At 38.4% G+C, this 17,501-nt stretch overlaps 2 protein-coding genes across 6 annotated transcripts in view; one reads left to right on the top strand and one right to left on the bottom strand.

Moving 5' to 3' along the window:
• acss2l (acyl-CoA synthetase short chain family member 2 like) overlaps window positions 1-1,308 on the bottom strand; it is a 35,116-nt gene extending 33,808 nt beyond the window's left edge. Inside the window, exon 1 of one of the 2 annotated variants that reach the window (XM_047368221.1) lies at window positions 1,256-1,308. The gene's annotated coding sequence lies outside the window, so the exon portion shown is untranslated. The remainder of the gene's footprint in view (window positions 1-1,255) is intronic. The other variant, XM_047368222.1, reaches the window with a different exon arrangement.
• A 59-nt stretch (window positions 1,309-1,367) lies between these two features.
• The window catches only part of ankrd12 (ankyrin repeat domain 12), a 52,403-nt gene continuing 36,269 nt past the window's right edge, over window positions 1,368-17,501 (top strand). For 2 of the 4 annotated variants that reach the window (XR_007038694.1, XR_007038695.1), the window contains exon 1: window positions 1,368-1,544. The gene's annotated coding sequence lies outside the window, so the exon portion shown is untranslated. The remainder of the gene's footprint in view (window positions 1,545-17,501) is intronic. The other 2 variants (XM_047368218.1, XM_047368219.1) reach the window with 2 other exon arrangements.

The following is a 17,501-nucleotide window of genomic DNA, read 5'->3' as shown; positions in this document are numbered from 1 at the left end:
AATGAGGAAAACTTGTGGTGCATGTTCTTTTAGATTAGTTTTAATTCCTATAGAAAATTAAGACATTACAAAATCATTCCCATTTATGCATAAAAGTGTATATCTGAGCCTTATATTTCTGTAAGTACATTTTCAAAAAACTACATTATGTATTTTTTTTAGACCAGAAATTGTGAGTTATTGACTAGTGTGCATTTAATAAATATGATTATGCTCATTGTATTTTAGCATATTAGTAGTCTTGTTTGACACAGGGCTGTACGTGATGATCCATTCATCTACAACTGAAAAACACCTGCTGGACGTAGGAACATCAATTAGAAAGTAGCAGAGAACACGTGGAAATAAAGACGACTTTTTCGGGTTTCGTTATTTTGATGTGGTATCCTTGGCTTTTAGGACATGGTCTCAAGCTTTTATTGTTATTGTATTCCCTTATTATAAATAACATTAATAATCCCCAGCTTACAGTAATAACTTAAATGCAGCCCTTAGTATGGCTGACATGCATATATTTTTTAAGACATACATTTATTTTCCTGTAATATTCATATAAAGAGCAAAACATTTTATTTCGTATTAATAGAAGTTATTTTAGTTTTCTTTTTTTTTTTTCGTCCATACTAAGTGCTAACAATTTAAATAGAAGTGTTTTTGTTATATCTAGAAAATGGCAGACAGGAGTGAGTTTTGATATGTAACAGCAGACTGCCATAATGCTTCTTTTCAGCTCGTCTCCATCCCGCCCCGGTCGTGTTTTTTCGTGTCTAGTCTGTGCCCCTCCCCCCACTTTTCAGCTCTGGTCTGCAACATTATGCGCCGTGACGCATGCGCGCTATGTCCGCCCTGATGCAAATGCCACTGCGCAACCGTTTCAAAGCTGACTCATTCACACAAAGAAATGGCGGGCATTAAATTAGAACTACCCTTTCGTTATTGAAACTGGGCCCGAAATTAAAGCAGCCGATGTTAATACGCGTAAACGTATCCGCCGTTAAACGTTAAGCCGTCATCTTTCGAGAAGGTTCCTACTGACCGCAGCAGAGTAGCGGAAAAGATGACGTCAAGCGGCCATTCCCGTTCTCTCCCTCTCCTTTCCTTTCAGTCCGAATTCACGGGTTTAAAATCCTCCTGCAGTGGTTTAACGTGCCGCTAATTGGCAAAACGCGGAAACACAAAGAACACTGCAAACATTAGAAAGTGCGGATTTACTCACAGATTCGACAAAATATCAGTTAAATCGTTTGACACATACCCATCTAGTTTCTTCGGCAGACGGAGACCTTATAAGTTCGGTGGGGGCTCAGGGTGGATCACGTGGCTCCCTTCGACCAATGGGAGCATCTCTTGCATGTTTTGCTAGGCTTTTCTCGGAGCGGACGACAGACGAACGGCGGCGATGTTTTCAAAAGCAGCGATAAACGTCACACAGCCGTAGGCTACCAGTAACGTACAATATTTAGAAAATAACTGTTAGAATCGCGCCATATTAAGTTAAACCAGGACGCGAATGAGTTGGTAGGAGCGTGTGACCCGGTTTGAAGGTAAGCACAAGACAGTTTTGATTGTTTAGTATCAATGTTGGGTAGAAATCTTAGTTAGCCCGTCTGGCTACATTACAGCGAGCAGGCTAATGTAAGAGCTAACTTGACGTAAACTGCGTGCGAAAATGAACGTTTAAGTGTTTGCGTGGGCTCGGTTTAGTTGTACGCCACGTGCCTTACACACATTAAGTAGTTTATGACATCTAAACAGTCCAGACTCACATTTTAGTATTCGTTTGTCTCCTAGTAAGGGACCGCATTTGAAGCGAGGGTTCAGGGAGCAGATAGGAAAATGTCGGAGCGAAGCGGCTGGGTTAGACCCAGTCAGTCAGCGAGGCAGTGACGGGCTGGAAACGCTGTGAGGGCAGCGAAGTGGGCTTTTGTCTCCAGCATGCTATGGTCTGTGTTCATCATTGTCGTTTAAAATATTACATGTACTCGCTTATTTTTTTTATTTTTTTTTGAATGGCAGGGAGTAGCAGGCACCTAAATATTATTTAAACGTAAACCCAACCAGGGTAAACATACTATAACCTGTAGCAGGTTGTAAACAAACAAAAAAAAGGTTAAATTGGAGTATTTAGCGCTTAGTAACATCTGCTTCAGTGCGTTGAAAGAAAGCGAGAGCGGCATAGACGTTCCCCTGAAGTGGGTGGTGTTGTCTGCAGTGATCTCGCCGCCGTTTATTTACAATCAGCGCTGCGTTTTAGTGATAATCACTTATCAGCTCTAGTGTACGACGTAACTATGATTTGTTAATGCACACTAGGAACATGCTTAGTTGGAGTAATTTGGAGCCAAATCCTCCTAGCCGGTGACTCTGACATCTTGGGGGTGTGTTTGCCTCATACAAAAGCTGTCTGTTTTTTAGATGACTGGCTGTGCATCAGATTGCAGACGACAAGCTAAAAAGGAAAATGTATAGATGTTAAACATCTGTTGTGTGAAACGGTATTTCATACAGCTTCCAAATAGTACTTTCAAGTGTTTTTATGTAAATACACATATCTTTAAAAGTCAAATAAATTCAACTTACTTTCAATGTAACATTATAAAAGGCATATAAATCGCTAATGTATTTTTTAAAAAATAACAGTAATATCAAAATATCAACCGTTAAAGGTTTTGTGTAAACCAGAAGAAGCTTAAACAAAGATGACTGCAGATGGAGCTGCATGAATGAGGGCACTTGTTCTTTTCATTGTCTTAGAAGTACAAGGACTTGATTTCAACAGTAGTCTGTAATAATGACGCACCATTCAATCAATGTTTTTTTTCTCCCCTTGATATATGGGTAATAAGTGAGTTTTTTTCTTCTCCTTTTTGTTAAATGCATCAAAAAAGAAGCATGAAAACCTTTACATTTAGAGACAGATGCTTAAATCCCAATTATCATGCAATTCCTTTTTTTCATTTGGGCTCTAAACATACTACATGTATCCAGGAGCCTTCAGCCCAATTTTTAATGGCTGTGGTTATTTCATTTAGTTGTTGAATTAAAATAAATGTGTTTGCATGAGTTGAAGTCTTAAAAAGAAAATCTGGATTAGCAAATTGAACCTCTGAGAAAACTGGAAACTGTTATCTGCCATTGAATGCCCGTTTGATGCATTGTTAGTCCTTATTTATTAAAAGCTTTAATTCTTATATTACCAAAAAATAAATAAATAGCTAAGTACTACTAAATAAAACATTCATGCTCAAGAAGTACACCCCTATGGCGGTAGCATACAATGGCATGAAAAAGATTTATGGCAAAGGCTTTTTTTTGCCACTTTTAAATGTTTCAGATCATCTTAATACCAGACAAATATAACCAGAGTAAGTATGTTTTTACATCTAGATTTATTTTATTTAGGGAAGAAAATCTATCCAAAACAACCGATTTAAAGAATGATTTTCTTCTACACCTAATACTTTTGCAATAATTTCAGCCTTTCACATCACTGGGGAACAATGTTGATCCATGCTTTAATTGTTTTAATTCAGCAACTGATAAATTCAGCAGCCCAAGACAATCGCACCAATTAGTTGTCCTAAATACGGTTTTAGTTTTATGTCGGATGTTATGGGATGCGCACTTTCCAAAATGTCCCACTTTTGTCTCGTCAGTCCTCAGAATACTTCCCCTAAGGTCTTTATCAACGAGATGTTTTTTTGGTTTGAGTGTTATGGGCCTTTTTCTTATTTTTGCTCAGCAGTGGTTTTTGCCATGAAACTTTCCCATGGATGCCAGTTTTGCCCAGTCTGTCTTTATGTTGACTCAAAAACACTGACCTTAACTTTGGCAAGTGAGGTCTGCTTTAGATGTCATTCTGGGCTCTCTTGTGACCTAGATGAGTCATCAATGCACGTTTGGAGCATTTCTGGTATTCTCGCTGCTCCTGGTAAGGTTCATCATGTTCCATACTTTCTCTATTTGTGGATAATGACTCTCACTGTGGTTAACTAGACTCCCAAAGCCTGAGAAGTGGCTTTGTAACCCTTTCCAGACTGGTGCATGTAGATGACTTTGTTTCTCATCTGTTCCTACATTTATTTAGGCATGATGTAGTTTGAGATTTATTTTTTTTTGTGACACTAGAGGCCGTTTATTTTTTATTTTTTCATTTTTCTAACAGTAGGTAGACAGGAAAGAGGGCACAGAGAGGGGGAGACATTCGGCAAAGGTCGCTGGGTTCGGGATTTGAACCTGGGACAGCCGCATTGTGGACTGTAGCCTCTGCAGATCTGCCCTAGTTTGAGATCTTTTAGCCTACTTCCTGTTATCAGTCATCTTATATTTCAGTATTTCCTTTTATTGGCGTACTAGTGGCCTTTATTTTGCAGTATATAGACATATCTTCCTTTTATGTGGTAAGAGGTCACTTTATCCGAGTGTTGTTATTGTCTACTTTTTAAAATTAAAAAGTATTTTTTAATATAGTAGACCTGAGACTGAATGGACTACTTCAAGCCGCAGGTATAAATTCGCAGTTGTACTGACTTTTAACCTTTAAGCTGGAGAAGAGGTACTAGTGGATCAAATTGACATTTTATTTTAGTAGTAGTACAGGCATGTCTGACACACCTTGTTTTGACATTATTAACCCATAGTAAAGTACAGCTATAACGTTCATGTGTTTATAATAACCAACCAGCCATGCAACTAATTATTTACTAAGTTCAAAACCTTAATGTATGATTCTTTTGAAAACATTTAGACACATTAAAGAACAATTTAATAAGAGACACCATTGACTGACTTTTATGAGTCCTATTCTTGTATAAGAACCCGGGTGCTTACAATAAAAGGATGGTTTCTACAAACGGCATCGATGATCCTGTTTGTTGAATCTGAACATGGTGGGATTTGCAGGCCTTTGTTGATGTACCAGTTTATCCAGTTCATGAAATATATTTTTCAGAGACGTGTTAGTCTAAGATATCTGTACTGGTAGACCAAGAGACAGAACATTGTTGGTTACATGCCAGTAAACAAAAACTCTGATGATCTGAAAAATATTAATCTGACAAATACTTGATATTGCAGCGCTTTGCAGTGTACCATCAAACTATTATTATTATTAAACCTAAAGCACACCCATTTGTTTTACTGTATTACTTAAGAATGTGTTTTCTCCCAATTAAATTATTTTAGCATTCCTTAAAATATTTAATGATTGGGACTTTTTCTCAGAAATGTGGAGATCTGATTTTATTTTATTTTTTTCCAATCTTTGTTGTTTTTTTTATAAAGCTATCTATGTTTCGTTTAAACCAGATTTTTCTTGAACTATAGTATACGAAAGATATAAGAACAGCCGTAACGTCGTTGGCAATCATTTTTATATCAGCCACATTAAAACAGGGGTTTACTGATATATCAGTATATATATATATATACAGGGGTTGGACAATGAAACTGAAACACCTGTCATTTTAGTGTGGGAGGTTTCATGGCTAAATTGGACCTGCCTGGTAGCCAGTCTTCATTGATTGCACATTGCACCAGTAAGAGCAGAGTGTGAAGGTTCAATTAGCAGGGTAAGAGCACAGTTTTGCTAAAAATATTGAAATGCACACAACATTATGGATGACATACCAGAGTTCAAAAGAGGACAAATTGTTGGTGCACGTCTTGCTGGCGCATCTGTGACCAAGACAGCAAGTCTTTGTGATGTATCAAGAGCCACGGTATCCAGGGTAATGTCAGCATACCACCAAGAAGGACGAACCACATCCAACAGGATTAACTGTGGACGCAAGAGGAAGCTGTCTGAAAGGGATGTTCGGGTGCTAACCCGGATTGTATCCAAAAAACATAAAACCATGGCTGCCCAAATCACGGCAGAATTAAATGTGCACCTCAACTCTCCTGTTTCCACCAGAACTGTCCGTCGGGAGCTCCACAGGGTCAATATACACGGCTGGGCTGCTATAGCCAAACCTTTGGTCACTCATGCCAATGCCAAACGTCGGTTTCAATGGTGCAAGGAGCCCAAATCTTGGGATTTGGACAATGTGAAACATGTATTGTTCTCTGATGAGTCTGTTTTCCCCACATCTGGGAGAGTTACGGTGTGGAGAAGTCCCAAAGAAGCGTACCACCCAGACTATTGCATGCCCAGAGTGAAGCATGGGGTGGATCAGTGATGGTTTGGGCTGCCATATCATGGCATTCCCTTGGCCCAATACTTGTGCTAGATGGGCGCGTCACTGCCAAGGACTACCGAACCATTCTTGAGGACCATGTGCATCCAATGGTTCAAACATTGTATCCTGAAGGTGGTGCCATGTATCAGGATGACAATGCACCAATACACACAGCAAGACTGGTGAAAGATTGGTTTGATGAACATGAAAGTGAAGTTGAACATCTCCCATGGCCTGCACAGTCACCAGATCTAAATATTATTGAGCCACTTTGGGGTGTTTTGGAGGAGCGAGTCAGGAAACATTTTCCTCCACCAGTATCACGTAGTGACCTGGCCACTATCCTGCAAGAAGAATGGCTTAAAATCCCTCTGACCACTGTTCAGAACTTGTATATGTCATTCCCAAGACGAATTGACGCTGTATTGGCCGCAAAAGGAGGCCATAAACCATATTAATAAATTATTGTGGTCTAAAACCAGGTGTTTCAGATTTGCCTTTTCCATGACAGAGACAATGGCTCCAAAGGATAAAACTTGGCAACCGTGGTGTACTCTGTTCTGGTTAGCTCTTTTAAAGCCTCACTCTGTCTTCCTCTGTTTAAATTATTAAACGCCTAACCCACACTGAAACTGGTTAGCTTTGAGTCTTCACTTAGTACCGGCATCCACACTGAAGAGAGTCTTCAGCACAAACTGTAAGCGCATTCACTAACTTCCCTTAGAGTGTTACTGGTGACATTGCATCTCTATTTTCAAACAAGCAGAATCAATGCAATGGGCTCATAATTATATTGTTTATATGTCATCATTTCATTGTGTCTCAATCCTTTGAAATGACCTTGAAATAATCTGTACTTGTGTCCAGTTAGTGAGAAATGTTCTGTGGTCTTTAAAAATAATGCATGGTTTGTTACTTCTCTAAAAGAAGAAAATCTTCTGAATTATTTTAGTTTAGTTATTAGAGGTTTTTTGCAGTACGAGTGGCATTTATTTTAGTTATTTACATAATAGGCAGACGGGAAGTAGCAAACCAATCTATTTCTGTGTTACACTTTACAATACAATAGAAAGGTAATAAATCTGCAATTTTATGATCAATCATTTACCATTTAATTGGACTCTACACATCTTTTTACACTTTTAAGCTAGAGATGAGAAACTAGTGTACATTTGTTGACATTGCATTTTTATTTAACAAAATAATCACATGGTGCCAAAAATATATGCCGTTCTCTATAATCAGTGGAGTCAAACCCTTCTTATAAATGCTGACCATCTTTTTGCGTGTTTTCACTGGTATTTTGGAAGCGCCCCTAGCCACCATGCTAATCTTCAGCTCCTTCCCCAGATTACCCATCAGATTCAAGTCGGCCCCTCTCCATAACACTAATATTACTTCTAGTGAAGAGAAACCTGTTGCTAATCCTGCCAGAGGTGTGAGTCATGTTAGGTTTAATTGGCCAAACACACTATAGGCAAGCAGACTTTGAATGCATGGTACACAAAATATATCACCAAACCAAATATTGATATTGCAATGATGATTATAATTTGATATATTGCACAGGTCTACTCCAAACTTGATGTAGTTGTAAGGAGCTGCTAAAAGCGTAATATACGCAGGGAAGATTTGCAGCTGGGTTGCCAGTAGTTGTTAATAACAACACTCGTGCACTGGTTAAAAACATGCTGTTAAACAATTTGAGGGCCACATCTAAAACAAACTGATATGAGAGAAAATACATAGGCACCAAATAAAGCTATCATGATAACCCTTACATTGTTTTTTAAACCATAATTATCTGTTTATTGCTAATACATTTATATTTGTATCAATTCAAGGACAACAATTTGAAATTTAAGTGTTTAATTTATGGATTTAAGCGGTGCTTTAAAATGTTGTGCTGTTAACATTTTTAAAGGACTGCATCAGTGGTACATTTCGCAACCTCCTGTTTGGACTCCTAATTCCTACATTCCTTTAGACACGCTGTAAACTCATGAAGTGTCGAAACACCTTCACTTTCTTGTTTTTTACGGTACTTATCGCCTCTAGTGGCTTTGGGCCTGGCAGATGAACTGTTGAGGTTGAGCCGTGCATAAACCAGTGCGGCTCTCTCTTGGCTCGGTGCTTGGGGTTGTTTGGGCCGGTTCTGTGTCAGTTTTCGATTAAAACCAGCTGCATGGTCTGTTGGACTGTGAGGCCTGTGAGATTTAAAGTTTGTCATCTAAACCAGTCGGTGAGGCTCCTCCTTGTACCCTCCCTGTTGACCATGAGCATCTCAGAATTTATTGACTCCCCCCACCTATGCATTCACACACTCGCAGTGATAAACGCTGCAATTAAAATGGTGCAGCTTGGACACATCGGATCCAGATGTCTTATACAAACACTGTGTGTTTCAGTAAGGTAGCAGTTGGTGAGGAGGTGCCTCGTCTTCACTTTCTAGTTCAAACTAAACTGGTCTCTGTCACAGGTATGCTATAACAGTCATGCTCAAGGTGTTGCTGTTTATAATGATGACGATGGTTGATAATGTTGGTTCTTTCTGCTTAACGATCGCTTCTCTTATCAGTTCTGTTCTGAGCCAGTCCCTAAGTTTGGCTGGGTGCTGACTGGAGATGCACCATTTATTATCTAGAGCTCACTATCACTGGTTTTTCTCTTGCTTGGTGACCAGTACGTCAAATACAAAAAAAACTATCCGAGTTTAATTAATTAATTAATTAATTCCTATTAAGTGCCTCAAAACTAACAACCCCCACGGTTTTCTGTGTGTAAACCTTTTGAGTTCAGTAAAAATCAGGTAATTTTGTTATTCCTTCATTTTCTTTTGGATTCAAAACTACTACCTTGATTAAATACCCTTTAGCCCAGGTGTTATTGGTTTTTATCCTTAGTAGTCAAAATCGGAATCAGCAAGTCAGAAAACTGGAAACCGGTATCGGCCAGGAAAGCCTGATTGGTGTAACCTGTACTTCTTTTTAAATGCAGTTTATTCCAAAGTTATTGCATTTATTATTTGAATAAGTGAGTAAGTTCTTGGAACATTTCATCTTTATCTTGATTTTTCGTAGCTTTCCTCTGACCATCTCAATAGGATTTTAAGCAGCAGCGATACCGTATTAGTAGACAGGTATGTGCTTTTTTTGCATAGCTTCCAAGCAGTTAGATTGAAACAGAACAGTATTAATATTATAACAAGAGAAGTAAACAATCATAATTTAATGCATCCACCTTTTAAAATAAAAATACGGCCTTCTCTAATTTCAGGTGCAACTTGTTGGACCAGTCTTTTTGTAAGCCCAACATATTCTGCGCGGTTTCAAAATGTATGCAGACTTGAACGTGTCAAACTATGCAAGCTCTATAAGGTAAACGCCTGATAGTAACTCCTGTGAAACTGAAGACGCCAGTCTGCACAATTTGTGGTCGCAGCAGAATGGATCCAGAAAGACGTGACAGAGATGTCATAGCAACAAAGAACTGATCGGCTAATAAGGTCTGTGAATGCTCATATTTTAGTCGGGCTCTGAAAAGAAGGAGTGGGGGATGAGGAAAAGGCGGCAGCCTCAAAAAAGTGGACCATAATGTCTGGTACAGCAGCGGCCACACTGCACAGTGGTTCCCAGAAAAATGTTCCCACTGCTTGATTGTGTTGTACAGGAGCACTAAATGCCTCTGTTCATCGAATAACTTGCCGATTAAAGTTCATGAGTATATATTTTCTGATGTTTCCATTTTGACAAAACATGTTAGAACGGATGATAATCCCACAGTGGGAACCCAACTTCAGACAGTGGTAAAGCGCAAGTAAAACATGTAATTGTGATACCATTGCTGAATATTTCAATGAGGATGTCCTTAATTTTCCACCAGTCTTTGTAAGCTTTTTGGCCACTAAAAATCTACATGAAGCGTGGACATCGAGAGCAGTGAAACAGACAAAAAACATGTTTTTGCGTGCATGCTACTGGAACTGTATTAACCTACCAAATAATGCATCCAACCAGTCCTTTGCTATTGAGGTATAGCACACAATTATATAGTGATGACTATTACAGTTGGACTGAATATTGTGCTGCGTTGTAGAAAGGCAGAAGAATGGCGATACATACCTGTTCTTACCATTTTCTCTAAATTGCATTGTCTTGATTTAGAGTTGGCTTTCTATGGCCGCTATATACGGCCTCAATTGTGTGTAGTACTACCCCACTTTGTTAGGTTAGGATGTAGAGCAGGATTTAAAACATATTTTGCCACAATTGTCAAAAAGCAGTGTGCAGAAATGACTGAAAATCACATAAGTTTATTGTTCCCCCTGTTTTTAAAATGTAAAAACAATTGATGTTCAATGGGCTCTACTAAATCAAAGAAGGACACTTTGGTGGAAACGTTTTTGCAAATAATCTGATGTCTTCTTTTAGACTCTTACATTGCCGATGGGAAGGGCACATCCTTTCTTTGTTGTGGGTTTTTAGACACTCCCCTCAACCTTTTATATTTGCCTTGTGCGGCACTTGCTCTACGTTGGACAAAATTTATCTAACTTAACTTTTTTTGACAGCCACCTTACCATCCTAGCAGGGCACTGCTTGAAAGCAAAGATTTCATAGTCCAGGATCAGGTTAGCAGTTCGAAAACAGTAAAGAGGATTAATTGTGTTTTTGTGTAACAAATCCTATTCAGTTTTTTGTACATTTTTGCATTTAGACCTTTTCAAATATAATTGAAAATTGACCGTCAGCAATGCATTGGTCAGACTCTTACCTAAATATGCCAAATTGGCACCTTTTAACCATCAACGGTATCAATATAGTTGCTGCACGTACAGTTTAAAATGCCAATAATTGTTGTTTTATCACTTCCACTGTGTGCTTCTACATATTACCTGTTATGGTGTAGTTGGATATCTAAAATAGACAAGATCTCTGTCTGTAACATTAGTCATGTCTTTGTCTGTCTGAATCTTCAACTTGAAAGCTCTGTCTAACATCTTTCCTGTCGGTTTCTGTCTCCTTCCGCTAAATTAACTCACTTTATCTTGCACTAAAGGACTTATTAGTGGACTTTTCATATTTGCCCACTATGCTTATATATTTTTTTCTTACTCTGATTTTTTTGGCACTTTGGCTTTGCCACAGCGTTCCAGATGAAACCTGTCCTGGTGAACTTTGAGCATATCACTCGTTAGGCTCTGTAGCTTTAAGGCGTCACCATACACTGGACCGTAACGTCCCTGAACCCAGACTTCAGAAAGCAAAGTACACTTTCTAATATTAATAAAAACATGAAAACAGCCACTTCTACCATACCATGAGCATGATTTATTGGCAAGTATGATGAATTTTAAGCATATATGTTTGTTTTTTTCTAGCTGTTTGTTTTTGCAGATATAATCATGGCAGCCAAAATTGTTAACCTTTTACATTTTGTGTAGGTTCTGTTATTGTGATGAAGCAAAGTCAGTTAAGTCTTAAATATTAGCCCTACCAAAGTCTAATGTTTATTGCAGCTGGCACAGATGTAAATCTACCTGGGAAAACATTTGATTCATTCAAGTATTCGTTTTCCTGACCCCACCCTCATGCTTCGAGTGATCTGGGTTCAGAAAAATTTCTCTAATTTCTGTGATGTCATGAAAATTACATGAGTCAAGATCCGCAGTCGCCTCGGTTCAGCACGGATACTTTGGGAGCTTCAGACTGGTGCAGTGAGGGAGAACTTAACACTTAAATGTGTGAGGCTTCATCTATAAAAAATCCATCTAAAAACAGTTTAATTGTCCTTTTATATCTGAAGTGTGTAAATTAACAATGAGGGATTCTTTTTTGAACAACAACATGGCCATGAACATCCAGGCTGTTATCTTGAAGTCGTTTCCATACAACACTTGGCTATACGAGCAGCTGGATTATATACTGTGGCCTCCATGTGCAGCATCCTCTCCAGAGTCCAGACAGATTGTAATCCTCTTAGTGGATCCAGTTTTGACCAAGGTGCTGTAATGCAAAGGCAGTCATATAAGCTGGAACAGCTTTCTGTCCATATGTGATCTGCTTTAGGTTCTTGATGGGTTTTACCACAGCAAGAGTAATTTAGATGAAATATATGCTTTCTTGCTTGTGTTTTTAACAGTTTTGCAGGTGCAGAAATACCCAGCTGTTATGCAGTCAGTTAGCTGCATGTTTTTATGTCTAAGAGAGAATGAAGGAATTTCAAACATGCTTTAAGGCATTGTTGGCTTTACCGTAGATGTGTGTTGGAAAATAATCGCTTTAATGATATGTTAGTTGTGTCTAGTCGGTCATCGTCGCTCTACAAGAAGATAAAGCCTTGAGTAATTTGGCGTGCATTGACTAAAACAGAAAGAAATGCACGTCTGAAATGAAAGGAAATGCTTTTATTGTGAAATTAGTTTTGAAAGTCTTTTTTATAGGACATCATCTAAAGGTTTCTGACTATTTTAGTGCGTTATTTTTTTACTGGGCATCATAAATTGTTTGGAAGTTGCATTTCTTAATAATATCTTTAGTTTACCTCGTTTTCATGATGTATTTTTTGCTCGTGTCATTAAACTTAACTAATTGTACTACTCAGACCAAAGGAAATCATCTCAGTGTGTCACGTTTGCAAATGACTGGCTGGGTTCAATATTCTGTTGGATAACATATTCCAAGAGCCATGCAATCACATTCGGATTGCCAGTAATATATCTGGCCAGTTGGATGGTCTCTGATTGCCCTTGATGCCCACCATATGTATATTCATGGTGACTGAGATACTAAAGTTCGGATAAGATGGAAACTGCAGTGATGGAAGAGAAACAAAACAGCTGAGGACATGTGTTTGACAATGACAAGACGTAAGGTTTAAAGGGTCGTGCTTTCTGAAGACTTTTTTCTAAATTAAAGCTGTTTTGCAACGGTTCATCGCCAATAATAGGTAACATGTAAAATGTTGACTAATACCTTTTGTAAGAGTTGTTGAACTTCAGTGGATAGTTGTTAAGTCTGCTCTATCGTTCTAACTCGGCCTGTTAGAACAAAGACCTTACAAGGTAGTGGAAAAAAACAAACATGTGACAGTGGCAGAAATATTCTGCTTCCTCTGTTTCAAGCTGCTTATAAATCCACCCCATCACTTTCACTTCAGTTGGCCTTTACATCCACAGGGTGGACTTGAACGTCCAGCCTGTCCAGACTGACTGCAGTTCATCAGCCCAATGCGTCTTCAAGAGGCCCAGCGAGTTTGCATTTGTGTGTTAGAGGGTGGAGCCTGTTGATTACACATGTGCAGGCCCTTTGCCAGCAGATGAATGCATGCACAACATTGTTTTCATGCAGCCTGTTGAGTTCAGTATCTCGGTGTGTAACGGCTCGGTTATCAGCCATGTGCTCCTGTAGGCGGACAGTTTGAGAACTTATGACCTTCCCTACAAGACTCCTAATGCAACTTGGTGACAGAACAGGAAGAGCTCTGCTGATCTCTAATAGCATTTTTTTATTTATTAAAAAGCTTGACGAGATTCCTTTTTATGAATGAACGGAGGGGAAAATAACCGGCTGTTACATCAGGATGGAAAAAGACTATCAGACAATGGGTGTTTGTGCATTCTTCAGTCCTGAGATGCTTTCACTTTGCTTATGCCAAAGAAGGCAGTCATATCCTGTTTACATTGGCTCTGCTGGTGGCCATGCTGTCTGACGATGAGAACCCTACTGCCCTATTTTGGATTTATAAGATTTCCTCTCAGCGGGACAAATTACACATGTGCCTATTGATACTGGATTTAATCAGTACTCTGACCCTGGATTTTTTTAGGATTTTGTTTGCTGGTACTTCCCTACTTACTGTCGGTATGCTGTCATTATATTGGGTTTTTCTCCAGTAGACATGTCTGTGCATGTTTCCACCCCCTTTTTAAAATGGGCATCAGCATTTAAGTGTATTGTATTTTATTTTAAGTTGTTGGATGCTGAGACTGCAGTAAATGTTATGAAATTGTAGTGAACATAATTGATTTTACTCTACTGTAGGCCTGTGAAGATGCAACCAGCCCACAAGCTGAGGTGATATACGAGGATGACACAAAATATAAGCAAATATTTCTGGGAAAACTAAGAATTCTCTTTCTTTTGTTTGTTTTCACAAATAGGTTTTAGAAATCTACAGTTTTAATTATTGTAGAGTGTTCTAGTCCAGATTAGACAAACCATGTATCACTGTTTTTATGGTTGTTTATTTCTAAGGTGGTCCTAATGGCAAAAAACATAATTAAAAAGCCCTTTTACGTGTTTTCACTGAAAAATGTTTCATAAATCTCAGAATTGTCGGCAGATCCCAAAGAAAATCATAAATTTTGTCTTACAAAATGGCACCTTGTTGTAAGTCTAACATGTTTATTCAGTGTTAATCAAACAGATTGCTTTGACTGTCAGTCAAGTTAGTTTATTGTTATATAACTTAACAGTTTTGCAGTGTTTAAAAATGTGAACATCTTTAGTAAAAAAAAACAAAAAAACTTGACATCGTTTGCCGCTAACATGCACATGCGTTAGCTGTTTCTTGGTGAAGATATCCAATGAGAAACCTAAGCCTTGGTCTATTGGTGGTAAAAAATAATAAATTAAAGACTGGTGATCTGTTGTGACTTTTTCCACCTTTTTATGACTGACTTTTATTTTTTTCTAAAATCATAGAGAAACCAGGCTATTCCCACATTTCTGTAGTTAATTTGATTGTTGGAGATGGTCCAGGATTCCTTAATTGGTGGTTGATTTAACCAGCTTTTGGATCGACTTGATGAAGAGTTTTTAATAAGCAAAATCCGATGTGATGGTAAGGCTGGAATGACTAGTTTAATTTACATTGTGGGGAAACATTTCTTGTTGAAAAGGCCCATGTCCAGCTAATTCCTAATGTAACAGTCGTGGTCAGTAAGTCAGTTGGGGGGAATACCTTGTCTGTTTCTCATAAGCATGTTTAAGTAGAAGTGACCTTTTACTATTGTCTTTTACAAAGTTCAGTGTTTTGTTCGAGCTGCATGTGTCTTTGGCTCTTTTCACACATTGGTTTCATGTTTTCATAAATGAATTGATGTGAAAAAGAGACTTCAAAGCCACACATCTAGACCAGCTTAGAAGAACCAACTACCTACAGTATCTCTATAGCAGATGAAATCGCAGCTTTCTTTGTCTAGATCTGCAGCTTCAAAAGAAAATGATTTTATCTTCAGCCTCATGTAAACTTACTTTCACCTCTTTGCCTTTGTGTCTACAGTGGAACAGACGCTGCCACTAGCTGCTGGTCACAGCAGCAAAATAAGCCCTCGTTGACTCTATGGTGCCAGGACGTATCAGTTAGGGTTGCTTCTAAGAATGTGGGGAGAGTTTCTTTACTTTTAGAGAGTAGCTCAAAGTAACCAGGCCTAATAATAACCCAGCATTAAGGTTCCTATGAGTCAAATGTCTCTTTATGGTTCTTAAAGATGCTGGACCCAGGCTGAGGGGGTATATCCCCAGACATTAGCCCTTCTTTATTTCTGTGCATTCTGAACCATTTTTGCATATGTTGGTTATTTGAAGGCATGAGCAAAGACTTCAATCCTGTGCTGAAATCCAAATCTGTTTATTTACTGATAGGAAGATAAGACTTTGAAAAATATCTAAATCCAAGTTGAAAGCAACAGAAACTAAGAACCTAGAAATTGATCATTTTTTTCTCTCCCTATTAACTGACTTTAATTTTGGCACAAACTTGTTAACAGTTTTCCTGTGTCAGTGTTCCCATAAAAAAATAAAACCATTTTATGGAAGCTAAAGCCTGATATGTTACAATTAATATAAATGCAACTGTCCATTATCTTTTTAAAAGGAATCCCTTCATGGGTGTCATGACAGTGGTCATTTTTTAACAAATCAATGAAAGCCCATAAGTAAAATTCGCCAATGTCTATTTCTGTCTTGTTGCTGTTTGTGTGTGTGTTTCTGGCCATGTGATATCTGTTTGGTCACGTGAGAGTAGTGGCGATGCATCGCAGGATTGTTGGGTGTTTAACTGAAGCAGAGAAGCAAAGTCAGAAGTGTGGTCACATTTTTACGGTGTCAAAATGGTAGGGAAATATATATGATTTATATAATATCGGTTATCGGCTGCAACAGCAATTTTAATATCGGATATCGATATTGGCCCAAATTTTCATATCAACCCATACCTGGTTTTACTTATTTTGTGCATTACTAGGGTTTTGAAGATGTACTTAGTTTTTCCACAATCTCATTTTCATCTTTTCTTCCCGTTGATCTGAAAACATAAAAATGGACAAACTGCCCTCATTTGTTGGCCTTCAGACTGCAAGTACAGCTGTTTCTGCCTCCTCGTTGTCTGCCTTACTTGCCTCGTTATACTCTGCAGTGTTTTTCTTTCTATTTCACATTTAGATGTATGTTTCTTGTTCTTTTCTCTGTTTTGTTGGCAGTCTTCCTTCTATATTAAAGCTCCCTACTCTACCCGTCACTCTGACTGGCTCCACTCTGCTCTTTGCCACAGAGTCTGGTCAATCCCATGGCGTAGATTGGACATGGATGTCTGCCTTTCTTTTCTGAACCTTTTACCTCAGATTTACAGAAGACTTTACTTTACAAATGCTCAAATAGTTCAAAATAAATAGGGCTAAACAGTTGTAACTGGCAAATAGACCCTTTCCAAGAAAGTTAGCCAGTTATTTGGAAAATAATAAGAATATGTTTTAATATTTGAAGCGTTTTGGAGACCAAGAACCTCTACCCCACTTTAGTGTGTATATTTCTCCCTGCTTCATTACGTTTTAGTCACTGGTCATACTACCAAGACTCACTTGGAGACAACGCTGTGGTTTTGACGCATCACCAGCCACCAGGAGTTGCACATGTGATTGAATTGACAGCCTATCAAACCTAATTAGATGTGATGGTCATAGATGTAGTCATGTCTTGAATGACAGCATGAAAGCTGACACATTTTTCCTCGCAGCCCATTTTTCAAACAGCAGACAGATAGTTGCTCATGAAAAAAACTAACAGAACAATCCTGGTGGTTCTGAAACGCTGTGAGGTGCAGAGTTGTTATTTGGTAGGGATGTAGTTGCTGTTTTTGCCTTTTTGGGGCCTTTGATGTTGCCATTAACTTCTGCAATTAGAGTTAAAGTGGTTTAACAGAAGCAGCCTATTTTAAAAGTAATGAGTTGATGATTATAATTTTGAATAAATTATTTGCTCTTCCATCACATTAGGCATAGTATTCAACTTTTTGATTTCAACCATGTTCAGGCTTGTAGCT

Source organism: Girardinichthys multiradiatus, chromosome 6 (genome assembly GCF_021462225.1).
Source record: "Girardinichthys multiradiatus isolate DD_20200921_A chromosome 6, DD_fGirMul_XY1, whole genome shotgun sequence".
NCBI classification, from domain to species: Eukaryota; Metazoa; Chordata; class Actinopteri; order Cyprinodontiformes; family Goodeidae; genus Girardinichthys; species Girardinichthys multiradiatus.
Note: the sequence above shows the minus strand (reverse complement) of the source record. Positions and strands in the feature narration are given on the sequence as shown.